This window comes from Leopardus geoffroyi, chromosome E2, assembly GCF_018350155.1.
Source record: "Leopardus geoffroyi isolate Oge1 chromosome E2, O.geoffroyi_Oge1_pat1.0, whole genome shotgun sequence".
In the NCBI taxonomy this organism is placed as follows: domain Eukaryota; kingdom Metazoa; phylum Chordata; class Mammalia; order Carnivora; family Felidae; genus Leopardus; species Leopardus geoffroyi.
In genome coordinates, this window is record NC_059335.1 from 26,997,928 (window position 1) to 27,023,441 (window position 25,514).

At 42.4% G+C, this 25,514-nt stretch overlaps 1 pseudogene; it reads right to left on the reverse strand.

Moving 5' to 3' along the window:
- Positions 1 to 25,514, reverse strand: part of LOC123577829 — a 118,473-nt pseudogene that overhangs the window by 653 nt on the left and 92,306 nt on the right.

Consider the following 25,514-nt stretch of genomic DNA (forward strand, 5'->3'; position numbering starts at 1 on the left):
TTGCCCCTACTCATCATCTTTGCTTATTTGTTTCCAGAGCACTCACCCCAAATACTCACCCTCCAAAAATGGAGCAAAAGAGAGCAAACTGAAGTGGCTACTCATTTGAAATTCCCTAAGATGTCAGACCTTCTCATCTAGACCCAGGCTAGTGTGTGGGATTCCTATGGGCTCTGAGTCACAGTCCTAGACCCTTGTTGTCACCAAGACAACTCCCCCTAGGCACCTTCTGGGTGAGTCCTCGGCTTCTTGTTGCTGGGACAAAGGAAACTTTTCCTTGAATGAGCTCTCAGTTGAACAGATTCCTGAAGTGTCAGGAGTGGGAGGCCCACACTTGGAAGCTAACTTTGTAAAGGAGGAGCGGTTGATAAGCAGGAAAGTAGGATGGCATCCTCTTTCTTTTATGCCAACTTTACAAAGGGTATTTTTCCCCCTCATTACCTCATTCAACCTCTCAATAACTCAGTGAGTCATCATGGGAAGAATTTATCCCCATTTCAGGAAACTGAAGGTCAGAGAGGCCAACTGATCTTTCCAAGGTCATATATTCAACGCAGGAATTGAAGTTGAGACTCAAATGTATTTGGTTCCAAATTCAACCAGTGGCTGCTTCCAAGGATCAGTGCTTCCCCTGGATATTTTGTGAATGATACATGTTGTTGGAGGTGTTTGGAGGGTAGAGAGAGTACCTCAGGGCAGGGGTAGTCCAGGCAGGCTTATTGAAGTAGTGGACCACTCCTGGGCCCTGGGCAAAGGAGAGAATCTGGCCAGTCACAGGGTGGGTGACCTCTCAAGGTTGCTCCCTGCCCAAGGTCTCTCTGATTCTGCAGGATCCAGATGCCTTCTTCGCCCCTATCTCCACCTCTCTCACCAGGGACCAAAAAGCTTGAAATTAAAAAGTCATCATCTGCTGGAACAAGGCAGCTTTGGGCCCTGGGGCCAGGCCGATGAGGACCATACTTGACGGTGCCTGTTCACAGCCTGCCTGGGCTAAGGGGATGGGAAAGTCATTACCATCTGGCTGCTGAACCAGACTGGTCAAAGGAAGGACACAGTGGCTCGGCTGGGGTCATAGACACCCAACTTCGGGCTGGAAGCTGCGTCTGAGACTGTCACCCCACTTCATGCTGCTTCTTTCCAGCTGCTCCCAGATCCTTGTCCCAGTCTCAGCCTGGACCTGGAGAGAATTATCGAGAAAGTCAGTTCCTACATCCTTATTTGTGTAATTTCCTGCTAAGGAAAGGAAGGGGAAAGGCAACACATAGACATTTTCATTTATATCAGAGTAATTTCCATAGCTTTTGCTTTGACCCTCATGTAATGATTGTTTCCTGAGTATCTACTCTGGGCTAGGCACAGCATCTGTGCTGGATGTACTGAGATAAGTCAGACACTGTCTTTTCCTTTGTAGGAGTGTTGGGGAAAGATGTACAGAGGATGTAAAATTTCTGAAGGGTATAAGTAGAAATTTTTCAGTGTCTTAGGCATGCAAGTGAGAATGCAGGAGAGAGACATCCCAAGCAGAGGGACCGCTGTGTTCAAAGGCCTGAGACGGAAACATATTGACTTATTTGGGAAATGGCATGTCATTTGCTGTGCTTGGTGTTAATTATGGTAGAAAACTCAGGCTGTGGCCAGATTATTCATCCTTTATGCCATGCCAAGAAGTCTGGAATTTTATCCCACAGATCCTGTTTAGAAGCAATAGGGGTTGGGTGGGTAATACAATTTTCCAAACTGACCTTCAGAATCCAGCTCAAAAATGTAGGAATGTGGACAAGATGACTTTGAAGGTTCCATCCCCCTTTGTGATCCTAAGCTTTGTTTTCTAGGTCCCCTCTCTTCCAGGAAGCCTTCCAAGTTGTCTATCCCAACAGCTGCTTTCCTTGTATATATGATCATAGTATTTCCTGTATGACTCACACAGCACCTGTCAGCACTCCATTTATTTACTCATTCATTCACTCACCAAATATTTATTTGGTACTTTCTCCATAATGGGTACAATGTTAGGTTTTGTGGATAAAAAAGATGAACAAGATGGACATAACTCCTGTTCCCATGGAGCTTATAGGATAGCAGGAAATTAAATCAGGATATAGGGACAATGTTATCAGTGTTGGAAGGAGACTTATAGGCATTATAAGAACATGTAATGAGGTGACATGATCTCTGCCAGAGGGTAGGGGACCAAAGATAACTTCCCCAAGAGGTGCTTTTTCCCCCAACTGAGAGTAAAAGGTTAAGTAGAAAGTAGGAGTATGGGCTAGCAAGGGTTCTGCAGGCAGAGAGAACAGGGTGGGCCAAAGCCTTGGTGGGAAGGGAGAGGAACTGAGCAAAGGGCAGTGTGGTTGAGGTGTGGTGAGAGCTGAGGACTGCAGAAGCAGGTCGAGTGGCCCCTGGAGGGAATGTGGGATTCATCTTGGGGGCAACAGGAAGTCATTGAAAAGTTTTGACATGATGCATTTTTACAAAGATCACTCTGGTTGCAGTGGGAGAGAGAGTAGGAGAGGCAAGACAGCAGAGTGTGTAGGAGGCCAGTACAAGTCCAGGCTGGAATGATTGTGGCTTGGACTACATGTGTCTGTGGAGATAGACAGAAGTGGACAGATTTGAGAATATTGTTTGATCAGCTCAGGGGATGATGGAAATACGTTTGTAGGACTTTTGGCTGGTGTGTGTATATCACATCCCACCAGGTGTTTAACAACCCCAGTGCCTCCCCATGTATAGAATAATTGATTTAGAATATTATAGGTACCTAATAAATGTTTTTTATAATGACAGCTTAACTGAGATATAATTCATACACCATTCAATTCACCCATTTAAAGTGTATGATTCAATGGTTTTTAGTACATTCCAAGATTTATGCAATCACCATGATCAATTTTAGAACATTTTCATTACCCCAAAAAGAAACCCTGTACCTCTTAGCACCTCTCTGCTCCTTTCCACAGCCCTAGATAGCCACTAATCTATTTGCTATCTCTACGGATTTGCCTATTCCAGATATTTCATATAAATGGAGTCAAAAGTATGTGGCTTTTTCTGTCTAGCTTTGAGTTGGCATAATGTTTTCAAGGCTTACCAACACTGTAGCATGTATTAACATTTCCCTCCTTTTTGCCAAATAATTTCCCATTGTATAGATAGACCAGAGTTTATTTATCCATTCATCAGCTGAGGGACATTTGAGTTGGTTTCATTATTTGACTATTAAAAATGGTGCTGCTATGAATACTTGTGTATAAATTTTCTTGTGGACATATATATATATTTTAATTTCTGTTGGATGTATACTTGGGAGTGGAATTGTGAGGTCATATGGTAACTCTGTGTTTAACCTTTTGAGGAAATGTCACACTGTTTTCCAAGTGGTTATAACATTTTTCATTTCTATCATCAGGGTATGAGGGTTCAAATTTGTCCACATTTTCACCAACACTTGCTATTTTATATCTTTTTGATTACAGCCTTTCTAGTGGATGTGAAGTATTTCATTGTGGTTTTGATTTTCATTTCTCCAAAGGCTAACAATGTTGAGCATATTTTCATGTGTTTTTTGGTCATTTGCATATTTTATTCGGAAAAATGTCTATTCAGATTCTTTGCCCATTTTCAATTAGGTTGTTTGTCCTTTTTTACCTATGCTTTCTTCTAAGACTTTTATAGTTAAACCCTTCTATTTAGGTCTTGACCCATTTAGAGTTAGCTTTTGAATAAGGAGTGATCTAAGGGTTTAACGTCATTATTATTTTTTTTAATGTTTATTTATTTTGGAGAGACAGAGAGACAGACAGAGTATGATTGGGGCAGGGGCAGAGACAGTGGGAGACACATACTCTGAAGCAGGCTCCAGGCTCCAAGCTGTCAGCACAGAGCCTGATGTGGTGCTCAAACTCCCAAACCATTAGGTCATGACCTGAGCCAAAGTCAGATGTTCAACCAACTGAGCCACCCAGATGCCCTTCGTTTAACCTCTTTCTTTTGCATGTGGATATCCGGTTGTCCCAGCACCATCTGTTGGAGACTCTTTTTTCCTCGTTGAATGGTCTTGGCACCCTTGTCAAAAATCAGTTGGCCATAGATGTATGGGTTCTTTCAATTCTATGTATATGAATTCCATATGAGAATTCTATATGACTTTCAATTCTATTCCATTGGTCTGTGTATCTACTCTTATGTTAGTACCACACTGTTTTGATTACTGTAACTTTGTAGTAAGTTCTGGAATCAGGAGTGTGGGTCCTCCAAGTTTATTCTTTTTCAAGATTGTTTTGGCTATTTGGAGACCCTTGTAATTCCATATGAATGTGAGGATTGGCTTTTCCATTTCTACAAAAAAGGACCTTGGAATTTTGATAGAGATTATATTGAATCTGTATATTGCTTTGGACAATCTAAACATCTTAATATTGTCTTCTGATCCATGAGTATAGGATGTCTTTCCACTTATTTAGGTCTTTAAAATTTTTCAACGTTTTGTAGTTTTCAGAGTATAAATTTTGTATTCCTTTTATTAAATTTATTCTAAATTATTTTATTTTTTAATGTGATCATATATGAAACATACCCTATGATCTCTCCATTATGATGTCTAAGAGTTCTAAACAAACACGATACTTATCATAAACCAGGAACTCTATTTCCAGGAAATTCAGTGATGTAAGAGTGGTTTAGAACCTTAACTTTACTTGATCATATCCAACTGTGATCCCTGGGTCTTGGATGTCCTCATTATTGGCAAACATTAGGCATTTCCTCCCCTTTTATGTTTATTTTTATACGCAAGGTTTTGTTGACCTGTACACTTTCCCCTAAGTTTGCTAATTTAATTTATTTTATTTCTATTACCCTTGATAACTTTCTTTACCTGATGCAATAGATTCCCTATGGATCACTACTGTTAACACTTTTCATCAAAGAAAGTGAAGGTTTGCTTAACAAATCCACAGATGATACAAAGGTGCAAAGCAGAGCTTTCCAATTCAAACTGGGGTGTCAGAATCAAAATTTATAATTTATCATAGCTTTGAAAGAGACATCTAAACCAACATATTGAAACAAAACAGAAAGAAATATATAATCATACATTTAGTTTTAAAATAATCAATTGTGTAAAGGAAGGGTGAGGCCTTTCATTTTCCAAATGAAAGCCATTTATGTAAGGAAGATCCAGAGGAGTTAGTTGATCACAGGCTCAATATGAGCCAATTGTGTGATTGCTAAAAAGCTCACACAGTTGTAGGCTGCATTAACAGGAGTATATAGTAACTAGACTGAGGGAGGTCATTGTGTTCCAGACCAGTCAGGTTGCATATGGAGTTGTTTTCTTTTCTGGTGTAGGAGGAAGATAATAAAGTATTTGAAGCACAAAGAATGGCTGAGAAATCTGGGATAGTTGTCCTAGAGAAGAACAGACCAAGGGTAGAAAAATCACTATCTTTGGATACCTGTGGAGCCACTCTGTGGAGGAAATACAGCTCAGGGAAGCCCTGGGGACCAAGGCTGATCAGGTCTTAGCTCACATGAGGAAGCAAAATCAGAGCTGTCAAGCAAAACGAGGAATTGCTCTGAGCTCTCTGGAGTCTTCCTTTTGGAGCAGAGGGAGGATGAACATCTGTCAGGAATGTTCTGGAAAGCATTTCCAAATTCATTTCCTGAATTTGGAAAGAACTTGGACCAGATGAGCTCCTTCCAACCGGCTGACCGACTGATTTTGGTTCTTTGAAGTCTACTCAGGCCTCACATGAATTGTGTGAAGTAGGCAGAGTGGTGATGTGATTTCTGCTCCAAAGATAGGGGTTGAAGTGACTTGTCTAAGAATTGCAGAGGCATGGCTGAGCCAGAAACAAAACTCAGGCTAACTGACTCCTAGCCCATGGCTTTTTTCACAAGACTGAGGTTAGCCCTGGAAGAACCATGTGGAAACCTGTAGAGAGGAAAATTGGTTTTTATTTTATGCCTGCTGTGAAAGTCTTGGCCAAGAACCAGGAACTTCTGCTGAGCCAGGTCTAGGGAAGCCACAAGGGTCTTCTGGGGAGGGAGCTGCCACTCACTCTGACTTTCCGAAATTCAGGTTTGCTCTGCTCATTCTCTGCCTCCATCTTCCTAGCTGTACACACCTGGAAGAGCAGTAAAATCAGTGATCTGCTGGGGTGCTGAGTGGCTCAGTTGGTTGAGTGTCCAATTCTTGGTTTTGGCTCAGGTTGTGATCTCATGGTTCCATGGGTTCAAATTCTGTGACAGGCTCTGCAGTGCATATGTGCAGAGCCTGCTTGGAATTCTCCCTCTCTCTCTGCCCCTCTCTTGCTCATGCTTTCTCTGTCTCTCTCAAAATAAATTTAAAAAGAACTTAAAAACGTTTAAAAAAATCAGTGATGTATTTCATGCCATCTTTCTGAGGGATGAAGCACATGAGGAGCCAGACCAAATGGATCAGGTGTTTACTTCTTGCCCAAATTGAATGCATTTCCCACCCTTCTTTATGCTTCTCTGGCTTCATGAGGCAGCAGACCTGACTCAGATGAGTCTTTTTTTCCCCCATCTATCTGGTCAGCTCCTGGTAGGAATCGTCCCTTGCCTGGCTGCAGAAATCTTGACAGAATGGGAACGATGGGTTTCAAGTAGGAGACCTATAGGCAGGGAGGCCTTGTGAGGTCTTGGGGATGGCTGCTTGGGGTGTAATGAGTTGAGGGGTAAGGAGAAAGCAGTAGATTTGGGAAACAGTAAAGATGTGTCACCTGGCTGATTCCAGGTAACTTCCTAGGGACTAGAAGGATTGAGTGTTTAAGAGTTGCCCAGGGGAAGAATGTTGGACCCCACTGGTCCACCTGATGGTGGCCACATCCCTAACTTGGCAGTCTTTGGTGTCTCTGCCTCAGTGTCCCTCTGGTTTCTTTTGCAGGAAGGGACGTCCTTCATGGGAAAGGCTTTGTGACATTTTGTTTCCCAAGAACCAGCTGGCTGAGGATTAGCCTTCATGTTGATTGCATGTGTGTTGACCCAGGTCTTAACCCCTCTGCTTCCCCACAATATGCAGAGATTGTGAAGGTGTATGCAGGAGCTCCCTGGCTTCTCTTTTCTTTCTCTGCTCCTTTTTTCCCCCAAGCAAATATTTCACATTTGACTTCCAGGCAAGGAGGAACCCATCCACCTCTTCCAGAAGAAAACTAAGGGTTGTCACTAGGCTGCAAATGAGCAGTTTCGATTGCTTGGGAAAAGATATTACAATTTTATCTCCTTGTACTGTTCAATAAAACATTAGTATCTCAGCATTTTTATTTAACAATAGGCAACCTTAGGCCAGTAATTATGCAACAATTATAATCATAAAAACTGTCCCCTGCTGTTCACCTAGAAACACGAATATATTAAACCAAGACTAACCATCTAAAAGGCAAGCAGCAAAGCCCCCTCATTTTTAATGTCCCTGCAGTGCACCATGGGAAGCTAATAATTCACCCTCTAATTAGTATCCCTTCTGCTGCTGTTGGTGCAAGGACAGACAAAGAGGGAGAGGCTTCGTTACAAACTCGCCTTGGTAATCTTTAAACGTCGGGATGCTCTGCGGGTTGGCTGAGTGGAGGGGGCAAAATGGGGTGTGCAATTAGAGGCAGGCAGGAGTGCACCTTGTCCTGGCTGGGCATTCTTGCCCTAACGAGCTCTCGGCAAGCACCCCACTGGCCCATCCTCAAACCCTTTCCCTCTGGAGTCCTGCCATATTTCTTCTTGCCTGTCCTTTATTAAATCTGGCTCTGGGAAAGGGTTGGGTGGCAGTACTGCTGGAGAGCGTGGAATGTGAAGAAGTTAACAGCCCTTCTGAGTGCTGCAGTGTGTCAGGTCCCCCAGGTTGGAGCTGTTCATGGCAATGGCTTCCCTGCTGGATGCTGAGGGAGGCCAGTGGGCAGTGCTGGGTAGGCTCTGATGATGGCTGTGTGCCCCAGGGAGGAGAACATATGCCTCTCCCTAAGCACCTCTAGAGTGATAGCTTGTGATTTACTTAACTGACCCAGTAACTCTGACCCCAGCCCACAGACTTCTGAGGGGTTGTGAGATCAGGTAGGGTTTCTTAAGGACTACAGATTTTGGGTTAGATTCTGGCTAACCCTGTCATTGTACGAATAAAAAGAAAAAAACTCAAAAGCCCAAGTCAGGAAGCAGTCATCAACAGTGACAAACACTTGGGGCACCTGGATGGCTCAGTTGGTTGAGTGTCTGACTCTTGGTTTTGGCTCAGATCATGATCCCAAGGTCGTGGAATTGAGCCCTACATCAGACTCCATGTTGAGCATGGAGCCTGCTTAAGATTCTCTCTCTCTCTGACCCTGCCCCCACTTGCTCTCTCCCTCTCTCTCTCTTTCAAATTAAAAAAGGGTGTGATAAACACAAAGGGCCCCTGTATTGAGGCTGCAGTAAGGAGTGGTGGGGGCAGAGGTGGGCTAGCACTCACACACCTTCACAGCAGCATCTGCTACTGACTTTTAGCAGAGCACAAACACAGAACAGGGCCTAGTATAATTATATTTTGTAAGAGAAACAGAAATCTAAATTTTTTTAGGGGAAATCTTCAGAAAGAAATGTTTTTAACTACCTGGAATTACATAATTAGGTAAAACTGCAGAATTTTTTTTTTTTTTCATGCAATGCACTTCTCCCAGCCCAACATAGCTGCCTGCTTCCCGTATGGGACTTCTGGGTTTTGGGCCAGCATCTGTGGGCCACCTAGCCAGCTGACATGGGTTTCTCTGTGTTGAGTCCGGGGTCTAATTTGGCCAGTAATTGGCCTTCCCTGCACCGTGTCTATGTGGCCAGCCAGTCAGGCCCTCTCACCGGACACTCAAGACCAGGCTGGGACAGAGTCTTGCAACAACTGGGTACAATTAGGCAGCCAGGATTAAGCTCAGGTTTAAAAAGATGGGGCACTTTTCTCTCCATCACCAGCTCATTAAGCTTCCTGCTTTGACAGCTGAAGCATTCCCAAGGCTGGCCAAAGCCAGCTTTTTTTCCTCCAGAGCCAAATGAGAGCACCTAAGATTTGGTAACAAAGTTCTCTGACCTGCTCTGAGAGGGCAGGGAGGGCTGAGTCATGGGCTCCTGGGGTTTTGGACTGATTCTGAGCATCTCCTTCCATCTGGAGAACTGGTCTGGCCAGGGGATAAGGACAACAGAGACATGGGTTAAGAGGTCAGAATGGCTTTGTTTGGAAAGGGAAGAAGCCCCTATGCCTGTGTTAGAGGAGCCATAGCTGCCAAGGCCTTCTTGTGGCAAGTTTCCACTTTCACTGCTGTGAGCGCTGCCTGGGCTGTGACCAATAGGCATGCCTAGATCATCACCCGGGGAGGGAGAACCATGAATGGGGACAGCAGGAACCTCAGCAAGTTGGATTAAGGTTGAGGAGACATCACAAGGGCTTTTCCTGAGCCCCAAAGGACCAGAGATTTGGAATATCTGCCATTTACCCCAGATACAAGGAAACCACTGATTCTCTTTTCCTGGGGACTCCCCAGTATAAGGAGAATGCCATTTATTTGACCCTTTTATTTTTCTCACATAGCAAAATTGAAAACAGTACTGGAGCTCTCCTCCTGACTTGGGGAGGAGTTTGTGCCGGGCAGGATCACTTAAGCTGCAGGGGCAGCTGCTGCAGTAATTGGGTGTTAAGAGAACCGCCTGGGCTCTGTGGCTGATCTTTTGGCAGGAAAAGCTGAGTGCTCAGTTCTTGGGGAGCAGGTTGTTTTGTACTTTTTTTTTTCTTTTAAAGCATTAAATTAAAAACATTTTGTAATAGGTTTGATTCAGGAAAACAATAGCTATTGGTAACAAAGGAAATATCTATCACATCCTGGACTTCTTGTTTCAAATATCTGTTATCCAAGGGAACAGAGGGTAACTGACATTTGTGTACTCTGCTATTAGGGTTTAAGTCCTGTTTTCTCATTTGCTTTCATACATTTTTCTTGTGAGTTATATTTTCTCAAGATGTAGATATAATTATCCCCATTTGCAGATGAGAAAACTGAGGCCCAGAGAGATTAAGTAACTTGAACCAGGTCACATAGTCGGAAAGAGGATGGAGTCAAGCTTTAAATACACGTAGAGAAGATTCTAATCCATGCCCTCCAACCATCCTGGGCTGTCTCCTCTCTTTTCACCTGGAGTATGTGTCTGAATCAGGTTCCTGTCATTCATCCCAGCGTCCCTGAATCATAATAACAATATGCTGGGTTTCAGCTTTGTATTTCCTTGTAAGATGTCACAAGAGCTTCTGATGCACACCTCTGAATGAGATCCACTAGTTTAGAAAGAAGGACACTACATCTGGAATCAGAAGTCCTGGTTTTGAGTTATCTAGCACCCCTTCTCACCTCACCTCAGTTTGTCATCTTGAATCACATGAAAATATGCACTACTGTGGAAGGTTGTCCCAGGAGTCAAATGAGATTCCACACATGTAGGTACTTTGTTAGTTCTAGAGCATCTCTGCAAAGGTTACTCATCTTTCTTGCAGTGAGACTTGGCTCCAATCATTTCCCCCAGAGTTACAGAAGCTCAGGGTCACACTGAAACTCTTAGCCAAGAGCCCGTATTTGAAAATCCGACAACTCAGCTTCTTCTCTCCGCATAGTTGTTTGTTGATGATTAGATTATTGTAAATTAGTTTTACTTGTAGTGTAATAAATGCCATTAGCATGACTAATCACACACCTGATTAGACAAACCGCCCCTCCTCCCCTAGTGTATTTCCTGGATCCTACACCCAATAAATCCAGCATTGATGCAGCTCTTATTAGGCCTGATGAATGGAGCAAGGGGATATTTGTTGGGTGTGTGCTCTGGTGCTCCCACAATTGGAAAGACCTTTAGAGAGTAGTCACACACCAGGAAAGAGATGCTCAGGCCTCCTGAAGTACCAGGTTAGCCCCTGCTTGTTTGGCTTAGTTTCTAGGCATTACTGTTATTATTGCTATCATTTAGTGACTACTACCACCATTTGTTGTCTTCACTATGTATCAGCCACTGTGTTAAACCCTTTTAAGCCCATTATTTTGTTCATAGATGTATTACTTATTTCTTATGATTTCTTCTGAAGGCAGAAACCTTATGATGTGGGGATTGCTATTCCCATTTTATGGAAAGGAACACTGAGTCAGAGAAGTTAAGTGACTTGCTCACATTACCCATAAGGAAGTGGCAGGAAGGTATGTGCTCAAGTCTGCCTGCTTCAAAAGCTTATGATCATATCACTTTCTTGTACTGCCTCCCTTGTGTCAAAAGAAATTTAGCTAGACTTGCTCCACTGGTAGATTTGTGGAACTCACTTTGCTTGGTAAATGGTGGAGATGGGTAAACCAAAGTTATGGAGAGCTGACAAGTGTGTTTTCCTGGCTGTTAGTGGAGCAGGTGGTGGTGTGGCAATGTTGTTGGTTGTGGTTATCTATCCACAGTGGGTGGGTGGATACGAAAAGGCAATTCTGTGCTATGCAAAGGACAGGATCTTAATGAGTAGACCTGCGTTCTGGTCCTAGCTCTTCCTCTTACCTTTGGTTTGCCCTTAGGCTTATCACCTAACCTGTCTGGAGCTCAGTTTTCTCATCACAGGGCTGTTTTGAGGCTCAAATGAAATTAAGGTTGTGAAAGCAATTTGTAAGCTGTGAAGAGATTTCCATATGCAAAGACTATTTTTAAGCTTCTCTAGTGAATGAGGCCATCCAGAACTTTAAGACCTAAAGCCTTGAGTCTTTATGTAAGTGGAGATTCACTGTCCAACTGAGCAAGTGGGTGTGTATGGGTCTGGGTGAGGGGTGGCAAGGGAGGTGGCCCAAAGCTGGTGTGAGGATGTCAGTTCTGGAGAGCACCCTCACTCCAAGGGCCCTACTTATGACCTTGTTAATGTGACTGTTCTGTGTTTCACAGAAGAGGTATTCTTGAAAGTAGATTTCTATAATGATTGTAGAAATAAACCTCCTCCCCCGCCCCCCAATTTGAATGCATGGAAATCAGAGTTGTGTTTCTGCTTAGCACTATACCTTCCAGTTCTAAAGACAAGACAACGAGGCCAACTGGGTGGGATGAGTCAAACTGGATGAAAACTGTCCAGAACCTCTACAGTGTCCACTGTCCCAGGACAGCAACCCAGCCTGTCTCAGGCTTTGCATCCTTGTTTTACAACTTAAAAGAACTGCTAGATTTAGGCTGAAGGGCAGAGGGCAATAAATAAAGGAAGACTGTGGTAGCAAGAGGTCTTCGGAGCTTAGTTTGGTTTGGTGAGATTAACCCCTCTAAACAGGGAGCATGAGAGATTTATAGCACTGAGAGATGCTTAGAGTAGACCTAGACTGGTTTTACAGCTGTGGAGCATATGTGCTGCTCATACATCTCACCCCACCTTTCTCTCCATCTTTGATCATGGCGGACATCCTAATCAATAACAGCAACCTTTGTTGTTGAGCCACAGAACCCTTCAATTCTTCAGACTGGGCAGCAATCCTCAACTAGAACTGTCATGAGTAAAGAAACTCAGATGCCACTGCTCTGGAGTAAACTGTTAATTTTTAAGAATGGGGTTTCAAGTCCCAGAGATGGAAAGAGATTTGTTTGACATTACCAGCAAGTTAGAGCTGGAAGAACTCTCTTACTTGACATCCTGGGAACTCCAGTGTCTTCTAAATTTGTCTTCATACATACCACTGAATCCAGAGTCATTTGCTTATTAAGTTTTCACAAGCTCCTTAGGAGAAGAAAACACCTATGGTGTAATGAATGGAAAGGTAAGAAGGTGTATTAGTTATCTACCACTGAAGAGCAAACCACCACAAAACATCTTGAAACAATGACCATTTATTATTTCACATGAGTCTGTAGGTCTGTTGGCAGTTGTCCTGGGCTGGGCTGTGCTGGGCTGAGCTGATCTCCACTGGGCTTGCTCATGCTTTATGGTCAGTCAGCAGAACAGTTGGGGGCTAGCCAGTTCAGGATAACCTCAGCTGAGATAGTGTGTCTCACCTTCATGTGTCTCTCACTCTCCCAGGGTGAGAGAAGAGCAGGTTGGCCCAGGCTTGCTCTTGTGGCAATGGCAGTTTCCAAGTTGAGGCCAAGGCTCAGAATTGGCATGATGTCACTTCTGCCACATTCTACTGGCCAAAACAAGTCTCAACTAGGACTGAGACCAGGGTGAGGGAAGCAAGGCACCTGGGACATAACTTTTAAAGAGGCACTCACTATAGGTAATACTCACATGACCCTGATAGCAAGTGCCTCCTTAAATTTGGAGTCCTAGACACCTTCCTGGCTTCACCCTTTGTCACAAGGCCAGCTCAGATTTAAGGGATGAAGAAACAGACTTCGCCTTCTAATGAGAGAAATTGCAAAATCACATTACACAGATTATCAATACAAGGAGAGGGAAGAAGCAAGGATCTCAGTGCAATCAATTGACAGAAGGGTATTTCAGACCCTCCATCAGCAGGGTGAACCTAAAGCTTCACAGAGTTTGTTGGCAGTTGTGCTGAGCTTGTCTCAACTGGACTTGCTTATACAACTAAGATTTTTATAAACTTCAACTGAAGTTTAGATCCCTTAGCTTCATGATTTTCTCCCATCAACCTGATAGCCAGTTATCTTTTTTTCAATATATGAAGTTTATTGTCAAATTGGTTTCCATACAACACCCAGTGCTCCTCCCAAAAGGTGCCCTCCTCGATACCCATCACCCACCCTCCCCTCCCTCCCACCCCCCATCAACCCTCAGTTTGTTCTCAGTTTTTAAGAGTCTCTTATGCTTTGGCTCTCTTCCACTCTAACCTCTTTTTTTTTTTCCTTCCCCTCCCCCATGGGTTTCTGTTAGGAGGTTCCTCAAAAAATTAAAAATAGACCTACCTTATGACCCAGCAATAGCACTGCTAGGAATTTACCCAAGGGATACAGGAGTACTGATGCATAGGGGCACTTGTACCCCAATGTTTATAGCAGCACTCTCAACAATAGCCAAATTATGGAAAGAGCCTAAATGTCCATCAACTGATGAATGGATAGACAGTTATCTTAAAGTCATCTCAAAAAGGCTTTTTTCCCATCTCCATTTCGTTGTTCCTACACACTTTTGCCAGTACTGCACTAGTTGGAGTGAACTGGGTATAGTCTAAAGTCAAGGGCAATGGAATCAGTGTGGTGACCAGGACTGCTAAATACAATCATGGATTTTAAGTCTCCAGAAATTATAGGCTTAGCTACCAATTATTTTAAAATTGATTGGCAAAGACACTTTTGCAGAGTCAAAAGTGTGTGTGTGTGTGTGTGTGTGCGTGTGTGTGTGTGTTTCTTTTTCTTTTTTTTTTTTTTTTGGGTTTGTTTTTTTTGGTTTGTTTACGGTATATGTGGCCTCAATGTATTTGCTAAAATTTAGGCTGTGTGCATTCTCCAATAGGAACCTAGGAATCTAAAGCATTTATGGGTTTCAGTTGAGGAGATTTCCAAAAGATCCAGGTATCTGAATGCATGTTTATATCTAGACTTGAAACACATGGGTCCTTTGGGGAGAGAGGTGTTGTCAATAGAATCAGCATTTGGATTCATGATTAAGCAAGTAGAAGGTGTTTGGTGCATGATGATGGAAACTCAATGACAATGCATTGTTATTACAGTCAAATCTAAAGTCACTTTTAAGCCAAGAGAGTCAGGCTAAGTCAGTAAGGAGTGAAACTGATCAAGCTACTTGCTTGAGCAATGGCATCAGCTATGGTATGTTGTCTAGGATCTGCATCCAGCATCTAACTCTGATCTATTTGTTATGGAGGCCTATACTTGGCCTTTAAGGTTTTGTCTTCCTTTGTCAACCCACCCCTACTTTCTGACATATAAGCTGGGCCTGGGAGAAAGTTTGTCCCAAACTAAGCTCTAATCAGGTCATTTCACCAGTGCTCTGTTGCATCCTTATAGTTGGCCCAGATCCTTTTCTTTGGCCACATTTCCTCATGCTTCCTTTATATAGAACGTGCTCCAGCCTAATTGAACTTCCCTTTTATATATGCCCATGGTTTCTCCTTGCCATACTTCTACTCATTCTATTTGCTTTCCTTGGAAAAGGAAATGTTCCTTTCTATAAACTTAAGTCCAGATTCTATCCATTTGTTAAAACATAGATTAGTTTCCACTTCTTCCATGAAGTTTTCCTGGATCTCTTTCTAGAAGTGATCACTTCCTCCTCTGAGCTCCTAAGACATTTCAGGGGTATTAAGAATATGATTAAGGGGGGAAGGGCGCGTAGGTGGCTGAGTCAGTTAGGTGTCCGACTTCAGCTCAGGTCATAACCTCATGGTTCGTGGGTTCGAGCCCTGCATCAGGCTCTGTGCTGACAGCTCAGAGCCTAGAGCCTGCTTTGGTTTCTGTGTCTCCCTCTCTCTCTGCCCCTCCCCCACTCACACTCTGTTTCTTTCTCTTAAAAATAAATAAACATTAAAAAACATTTTTAAAGAATATGGTTAAGGGATAAGTCTTTGGAAATGGCTTAGAATAAAACACCAGTTCCATCACTTAGTTGTTGTGTGACCTTGGACAGTATTCTTAACTCTTCTGTGCCTTAGCTAGAAAATGGGATATAATAATATATAATCACTTCATAGGTTGTGGTAAGAATTAAATGCTTCATGACATGTGGGCTTCCAATAGATTCTGGTACATATTAAGTATGATGTTTTACTATTGTTATTTTAAAGTACCCAACAAACAGTTATTGAGCACCTACTATGTGTTCATCTACTAGGTATCAGGTAAGGCAACAGAAATATATAGTGAATGACAGAGGGCATCCTTGCCTAATGTTGCTTCCATTCTGACAGGTGAGTAACACAAATTGAACCCTATATTGTGATGGTTGGTCTATTGATTTCACCTTATTTCCTAGACTATGAAGGCATAGCTACTGTCCTATATTCTCCTGAAAGTTTTGTGTATTTCATGCTTAGTAATTGGTATATCAACAAATAAAACATGACTAAAAACAGAATCAGTCACCAATGTAGGCTGGAGCTTTCCCCACCAAGAATTGTTTGGTATGGACTCTAGCTAACATGGGAAAAGGCTTGAGCAGAACATTTTGGCTGAAATCTTGGGCCATGATTAATGGATGGCATGTGGAACTGGTTAGAAGTAGGGACCAAAAGTAGGAGTCCTTTGTGATTTTTTTTTTCAGACAGACTGCCCCAAATTCTCCTTGCCACTATGAAGTAAATATTTATTTTAAAAATCTAAAATGTGTAAAGCTGATGCAATTAGAAAGCTTTAGTTTAGGAGTCAGAATGTCGAGATTTCAATACAGGCTCTGTTTTGTACAGCATTTGTGTGACATGGGGCAAATCTTTCCCACCTTCTGAGCCTCAGTTTCCCCATTGGAAGAATGAGGAAATTGGATGAAATCCATAGGTTTTAAACTTAGCTTCTTTCTCTGTTCTTTTATTTGTTCCCCTCTTTATCTTCTTCCTATTCCTATTGTAGCCTAACCCATTTTAAAATCAATTCATATTCAGACATGTTCTGTTTGAAGTGAGATTGGAAAACCTGGTGCCCCTGACAATCAGCTCTCTGTCTCCCCATTTCCTACAGTGGTCTGAGCAGCACTTCTAAAGACCCGCGGGGTTTCAGCTAACCTTGAGTATGCAAACTCTTGGTCTCTTAGTTCTTAGGGCCCTATGCTTCAGCATTCTATGATTCAGGGCAACAGAATCTAAATGCCTTTAATTAAAATCATTTCAACTTATCCCCATTAACTATGATTGATGCACCAACCAGAGAATAAGTGCATTAATGCCATAATTATCTGTTGAGGATGTTTTATTGATTCTGCAATGATATTTTAGTCAGTTTGTATTATTTAGTTTCTGACTTAAATCAGGAAGAAATGGCTATTGGTGAAGAAATTAATCATCTAAATCAAATTGTCATCGATGCTTTTAGAAATAAAAGTCTATCATAAGCCTAGCTGAGTCTCTTACTGGCTAATGTTGGTTGCTATGATGATTTATGATGTTGGCTGAGGGGAAGGCTTCAGCGTGCAGTTCCAAGGCTACAGGTGAAATATCAAGTCCCCTTTGGGCTTTTATAAAGTCTTTTCTCCAGCTCGGTCTTCTGGAATCCATTCTGGTCAGTAGACAGCTCCAAATCAGGGCTTATTCTAACATTCGTAAGTTTCCAGGTCCTCAGGAGCTTTTTTGTCTAAAAAGCAACAGTACCTTTGCTCCTGATGTCTGGCCTCCTTCATCTCTTGAGGGAGTAATGGGGAAGGTCTGGGAGAATAAGAACTTCAGATTTTATATCTGTTTCAGTGAGAATTCTTTTAGTTGCAAGTGACAGAAAAACCAATGCAAACAAACCTGAGCAAAGAGGAATCTGACTCTCATAACTGAAATGTCCAGAGAAGGATCCATCCGCTTGCAAAGTAGTTCGTTCCAAGCTCAAGTGGTGCCATAGGTCTGGACTCTCTGTATGTTAGGTTGGTTTTTCTAGACATCTGGGCCTTATTTTCTAGCTTTGTTGTGGCAAGTAAAGAGCAGTAACTCCATCTTGTTTGAACTAGCTTCATACTGTGGGGGAAGGTTTCCTCTTTCTCTCTTAGACCCCCAGGAGAAGGTGTACCACACTACACTGGCTTTGCTAAGCATTTCCCTCTCTTGTTAAATGTTGGTGGCTGTGGGTTGGCTGCAACTGCTGTGTGGTTCTTCTTGGTTGTTCTGAGCCCCCACCATGTCTTCTCATTCAGGCTGCAGAGACAGCCCCTGTATGTATAAGACCATTTTTCGACGTTTATTTATTTTTGGGACAGAGAGAGACAGAGCATGAACGGGGGAGGGGCAGAGAGAGAGGAAGACACAGAATCGGAAACAGGCTCCAGGCTCTGAGCCATCAGCCCAGAGCCCGACGCGGGGCTCGAACTCACGGACCGCGAGATCGTGACCTGGCTGAAGTCGGACGCTTAACCGACTGCGCCACCCAGGCGCCCCTGTATGAGACCATTTTTTTGAGGCAGAGGGGAAGAGCAGAAAACTGAGCTGAACCATACGATCAATTTGAAGCTTCCGTTCAGATGTGATATGTCATGATCATTTATATTGACCAAAGTCAGTCACATGGCTAAGATGGTACCATTGCGGCTGGGAGGTATGCTCTTCCCATGGAAAGAAAGGTGGGTGAGTACTTGCAAACAGTAGTAGGATCTACCATAACTCCCAACCTCTACAGGCTGAGAGGGGAACAGGAGCTTTCCTACAGGAGCTTTCCTACAGGAAAACCAGGGTGCAACTTTTCCAGGAGAATAGTAAAGATTAGTCACCTTCCTTTGATATATTATAATCCCCCCAACTAATGCTTGATGTTTCTCTACTGCCTGAGGTACCACACAAGGTACCACTCCCCCAAGAAAGAGGAACTCAACTTGTAACCTGCAGAGGAAACCTAGTCTATATTTTGACCACTCTGCCATTCCTCCAGGGGAAAAAAAACCTTTCTTTAGCTCAAACTACTACTGTGGGCTTATATGAGAGGAGGGTGGGGAGAAAGATGGAAAAATAAAGACTTCTGTATGACTCATTTTAGGGGCAAGGAAAAAAAAGCAGGGTGTTGAAGGAGAAAAGCAAGATAGAAACCATTCTCTTAAGAGCTCTTTATAATATAATGCAAAACAGTGACAATGCCCTGCCACCCTCATAGATTTCTTAGACCAGAGTGATGGATTTGTAGTTCTGAGCAAAGGCAAAAGTCCTGGTCAGGGCAGAGGTCAAGTCCTTGATCAATGGGAACATGACTTCCTTCTATTTGATATGTCTTTGGATGAACTATTTACTTGTACTTGCTTTTAATTTACTGGCCAACAATTAGAGATGGCTAACAGGCCAACAAGCTGGCATGATGCACCCAATTATCTTCTGAAAATGTATTTCTGTGATTGGGGCTTTTAATTGCAGCTTAAATCAAATGCTCATGAACCCAGTTGCCATCGAGGGAATGAGACCAGCTAATGAAATAATGAGAGCTTTGACTCCAATTCAGGTATAGGGACACGGGGAAAGGAAATTATTTCTTTTTAAAATTTCTTACCCCCGCCTTTGTAAAAAATTGCCTTTGAAGACATTGATGTCATAAATTCCACCACAAGGCAGCAATGTTACAAAATGGGCAGCTTGTTCCAGTCAGACCACAAATGGAACATGAGCCTGTTTTGTTTCCGAGGATTCACTCTCACATTTTTGCCTGTTTGGGTTTGTGAGGGTGCCAAGGTTCTTACTCCAGATCAAACAGCTATGGCTTTGGAATTCAAATTTGCCAAATGGGCTCCCTTCTCTGAATGCCTTCAACCACTGATCTCAGATATGAAGTGGTGCTGCAGGGTCACAGGGGGAGGGAGCCTGTGTCCCTGACAATGACTCATTTATGCAGATGTGGCATATGCCCAGAGCCCAGAGCCATAGGCACCTCTCCTCACTAACTCATGGTGCTTAATTCAGATTACTTCCCTCTTATGAAGAGCCAATTTGCCAATTATCCCTGAAATTTTTGATTAGGTGCCTTTTACCTAAGACACTGTGCCATGGGCTATGGACTTCTGAGGTTCATTTAGTTCCTGCTGAAAGATGATAGGGGCTTGGCTGAGAACCACAAGCACTCCACCCTTTTCAGATACAAGCAAGTGCTTTTTTTTCTTAGATGTCTTGTAGCTTTAGGTTTGCATTTGGACAATGTGGATTAAAAACAGCAGCAGCAACAACGTTAATAGCTACCATTTATCTAGCGAAGTGGCTGTCTTTCTAGCTGCAAATTAGAATCACCTAGGGAGTCCTAAAAAGTACAGATGCCCAGGATCCTACCCTGAGAGGTTACAATTTCATGGGTCTGAGTTAGGGTTCAGACATCAATATATTTTTTTTTAATTTTTAAATTTTTTTTTCCAACGTTTATTTATTTTTGGGACAGAGAGAGACAGAGCATGAACGGGGGAGGGGCAGAGAGAGAGGGAGACACAGAATCGGAAACAGGCTCCAGGCTCTGAGCCATCAGCCCAGAGCCCGATGCGGGGCTCGAACTCACGGGCCGCGAGATCGTGACCTGGCTGAAGTCGGACGCTTAGCCAACTGCGCCACCCAGGCGCCCCTCAGACATCAATATTTTTAAAAGCTGCCTGGTGATTCTAATGAACACCCAGGGTTGAGAACCACCGATTGCATGCCTCCAACATGCCAGGAACTATGTGAAAAGCTTTGCACATACTCACAAGAACTTGAAGTATTATTATTCCCATTTTATAGACAGAGAAATGATGCCCAGAAGGGTTTAGAAACTTATCCAAGATCAACCAGCTAACAGGTGGTGCTGACAGGTTAATAGGATTAGATACTCTAAAGTGCTGTATTTAGGTATGTGTTTGAATAGTTGGAGGATTAAAAGCCAGAGGAGTTGAGACAGCATAAAAACTGATGGCAGAAACTGGTGAGTGGCAGCGTTTTCTTTGCCAGAAGTAGGTGTGAAAGTCCTCTGTGAAAGGGCACATACCCAGCACAATGAAAATATACATTGTGCTTTTGGCTAAGTATAAAGCAAGGGATTTTACCTGGTTTCTTTTTTTTTTTAATATGAAATTTATTGTCAAATTGGTTTTCATACAACACCCAGTGTTCATCCCAACAGGTGCCCTCCTCAATGCCTATCATCCACTTTCCCCTCCCTCCACCCCCCCCCATCAACCTTCAGTTTATTCTCAGTTCTAAAGAGTCTCTTATGGTTTGGCTCCCTCCCTCTCTAACTTTTTTTTTTTCCTTCCCCTCCCCCATGGTCTTCTGTTAAGTTTCTCGGGATCCATATAAGAGTGAAAATATATGGTATCTGTCTTTCTCTGCCTGACTTATTTCCATGAAGCAAAGCTTACCCAAGAACTGGAGAGATGCCTAAAGAGAAAGCTACCAGCCACTTTGTTCCAGCCCAGTGTCCTCCATCTCTATTTCCAAGAGAGCTGATTTTTGTCAGATAGGTAACACTTTTCTTCCTCTGCCCTTCTGGAGAAGAAGTCCTCCTTTTCCTGCTATTATGATCCAAAAGAGAAGCATCCAATGGCAACACGGAGATGACACAAGTTGGGAGAAGGAAGGCTGATGTGTGGCCCAGGAGATGGATTGGGACAGAATGTGATGGAAAGTGGCTGGAGGATGGAACAAAGGGATGCTTCGGGTTCGCATGGTTGCAAAGGGGGTAAGAATGCTTTGAACCTGAACTGTTCCAAAAACCAGTTATAGAGTCTAGTCACCAACTTTGGCCACAGAGATTGACTACTGGAGTATCCTACCTCCGATGGACAAAGGGGCCAGCCCTGGTGCTGGCTAAGACCTTGATTTTTGTCTTATGATATTTGTGTTCAATGCTCCTCACTGCTGTTTCTTACCCACTTGTCTCCCTGCCATGTTCTCGTGGTTAGGAGATTGGCATATGTTTTAGAAGTACCTAGACCATGGAAATGGGGATTGAGCAGAAAATAGAAAGGAATTATTGTTTTGCTAGTCTCTCTGCTGTATTCTTCTTGTTCCACATGCCAAGGATTATTTCTTGGTGGGATGCCAACAGTTCTAGACTCTTTTATCTGTTTTGTATACATAGTATATCTATCCATCTATCTATCTAGTATATATATATATAGATATATATAGTGTATATATATATATATATATACACACACACACAATATACTATATATACTATATACTATATATACTATAGTATAGTATACTATATATACTATATATTATATATAGTATAGTGACTAACCCATAGTAGGTACTCACTAAATGTATTTGAATGAATTGAATGTATTTGAATGTATTTGAATGAATTGAATGAATAAAGGAGGTGCAAAGAACCTAAAAAAAGTCCCAGAATCATCAACCCAGGGCTATAAATACCACAAGCCATCGAAAGCAAATTCTCCTAAGACTTCTCGTATTATGGAGTCATGTTGGGGTGGGATACAGGTTTGTCATGAAATTTCCCAGATTTTATCCTCCATAATTTCCCATATCTACTTAGAAGTGAAGAAGATTTGTGCTGGATCAATGTGATTCAATGTCTTCATGTGTAACAAGGAAATAATACCTTTTCCAAAGAGTTTGGGGAGGATTAAAAGAGTTAATACATATAAATTGCTTACCATAGTGCTCAGTGAATGCATTGAGTGTTATAAATGCTTAATGAATGATAGTTAATAATTATTATCAAGAAGCAAGGTATGACAAGATGCCTGTTGGCCCTGCATATTAAGGATCATTAATTATGACCTTTTGGTTAGGTAATTGTGTTCTCCTAAGCGTCTTTCCTCCTGTTGACCATTCATTTTCTTATTTAACCAACTATACAGAGTATCTACTTTGTGCCATACTCTGAGCTAGATTCTGGGAAAGTAATAGTAAACAAGGCAGAGTATTCCCTGATGGTAGCACCCTTGATGCTTCCTGCAGAGACAACATACCCCCATCCCAGGATCTTCCCTTCTAGATCTTTCCCCTTTTCTCTGGTCATGGGAAGATCTAGTCTTTCTGTTACACGATCTATAATGGCAGAAACTTGACCAGCTTGATTGGTGGCATCCACAACAGGGAAGATGGAGAGCCACTGTTCTTCCTGCTGAAATGCTATTTCCCTAGAACCTTGTTTGGCTCACTCCTCTTCACTTAGAATTCCACTCAAATGATGCTTCCTGGGGAAGACTCTGCATTCCCAGTCCCCTCTACCCAGTCACTATGTGCATCACCCTGTTTTATTTTCTTCATAGAGTTCAATGTCCAACATTATTCATTTAATTCTTTATATGTTTATAGTCTGTCTCCTTTTCTAGAATATAATTCTGTAAGGTGGGGGGAAAATAAATGTCCTTTTAATAGTTGGTACAATTACACTTAGAATGGAACCTGGTGTATCATGGTTATTTTATACATGTTTGTGACTAAATGTTTTTATAGTCTGTCTCCAGACTCCCAGAGGCTCCTTTGGGCATCTCCCAGAGCTTCTGGAAGGTGGAATTTTCTATTGCAAGTTGATAAGGGATTCAACTGACAATAGAGTCAAAGAAATCAGCCATAACCAGCAGAGTTGACAGTGTCCTTTTAAGAGCTGGCATGGAACATTTGATAAAAATACAGTGAGAGATCAGAGCACAATGAATCATATTTAGGAGAAAATCTCTTTTGAAAAGCCCAGGGTAGGTCATGTTTTTTTCATGCTTGTCAACTTGGCTGAATAATTTGCTTAAAATAAATGGATGAGAGTGGTAAGTTGCTATGTAAGGAGAATGAAATAGAATCCTTGCTTCATATGCAACATGTCTCAGCCTCTGAAGGGTCTGGCTTGGGTGGTGGTGAGCTTTGTGCGTGGGGAGGTGGTTCATGCATTAAAACAGGTTCAATGTCTTCTTGGCTTTAGCAGAAGATTTCTGGAGCATCAGCACATTAGCCATTTCCAATGCAAAAAGATTTGATCCATCACTGTGGTTGAAAAAAAGCTCTACCTCTCAGATCTGTCAGTTTCTAAAACATGAACCAAATGAGTTAATATCTTCTCATTGTTGTCTTTATTAAGCCTTTGTTAAACCAATCTTAGATAATGATGTGTTTCCATCAGAGGTCTTTTTAATAAAGTAAGTGTTCCTTTATATAACCTCTCCAGGGAGAATGCTGTGGCTTTGGAAATACAGAGAGCCACGATGTTGAAACTGCAAGCAATAAGGCTAATCCCTACAGTACTAGGCCTGGGAATAACTCAAAATTTATGGCACAATATTCAGAGGCAACATGCACAGGAAACTAGAGTTGGGTGTCCTTTAGGCCATAGGAGAGTATGGATGCTTTGGTGACTGGGACAATGGGACAACGTAGGCTTAGTGCCAGCTTTACCACTATGGGACATTCAGTTATCAGTGGCAAAGCCATGGCCCAGAAACAAATGGAGAAAAACCACATGTACTGGCCCAGTTCTTTCTGTCTCCACCTGTCTACAAATGGGGATGCAAGGCTCTGGGAAGCCCACATTTGGTTTATTAGCTTGTTCACAGCTTGTTCACCAGAACTACCCTGCTAGGGTAGAGTCTAGACTCCAAAATTATCCCTCCTCCCTCTTTAAAAAAAATCTCCTTGCTATCACCTAACCATTTTGCTGCAAAGAGCTAAAAACTAATTCATACTAATGTAGTAATGACTTATGTAGTAAGTAGCTATTAAGATGGCCCTAATGATCCTTGCTTGCTGGTATTCACAGCTGGTATAATCCTGTTCCTTGGAGTATGTCACTGCTAGCCAATAGAACCAATGTTGAGGGGATGCCAGTTCCATGATTAGATTAGAAAAGATTACTGTAACTTCTGTCTGACTAGAAGACTCTCTCTGTTGCTTTCTCAGCTGGCAAACTTTTGGTAAAACAAGATGTCATGTTGAAGAAGCCCATGGGACAAGAAACTGAGGATGGTTTCTGGATAATACTCAGCAGCAAATATAAGCTCCCAGTCCAACAACCCACAGAGTACTGAAGCCTAACAATAACCGTTTGAGTTTGGAAGTGGATCCTTCCCCAGCTGAGCTTCCAGATGAGATCCTACCCCTGGACAACATCTTGACTATAGACTTGTGAGACCCTGAACAGAGGACCCTGCTAAGCTGTGCCCAGATTCTTGACCCATAGAAACTGTGAGATAAGAAGTGTGTGTCTTTTTAAAGCTACTAAATTTGTGGTAATTTATTGTATAGCAATAGAGAACTGTACAACTGACACATGTACCTGTACTGAGCTAGAGTATATGTCAACAGGCACCTTAACCACAGGTGTACATCTCTGATGGTGAGGCATGGTGGTGGCAGGTTGGATAGTCCATGGAATACTGACAGGGAGAGATTATGGGAGTTTCTGGAGCTTGTTTTTGAGGTTTGCTGAAAGAGAACCACTTCACCCAGTTGTATGGAATCTCTGTTTCTTTATTTTTCTTTTCTGATGAAGGCCTCTCCGATTGGACCAATGTCCACCATGCCATTCTACAGAGGCAGATGTGATCTGCCTTCTTGGGTTTTCATGCTGACAGGGATTCGAATGCTCCCCACTCAGTTGTTTGGCATTTGCTAATCCATGACCTCTCCTTCTTTTCCTCATCCATCAATACTCCTCCTTCTTTAAAATGGAAAGGAACGCTTGGGAAAAACCACATGCTAGAGCAGTTAGGAGGATGATCTTTGGAGCTGCATTCCCTGCTTTGGATACTCATGTCCCTCCTGAGACACCTTCTCGGTATCTCAGTTTCGGAATTACAAAATAGGGTGAAAATCATACCTATGTCCATAGGGTCATTATAAAAATTAAATGTAAATCTCTTAGAACTCAGTATGTAGTACTTAGTAAATACTAAATAATCAGTAAATACTCCATAAGTGTTAGAGATTATTGTGGCTTTAACAGATCTTCCCCTGAATGTTTGCCTATTGCCAAGGCTCTGATGATAGAATACA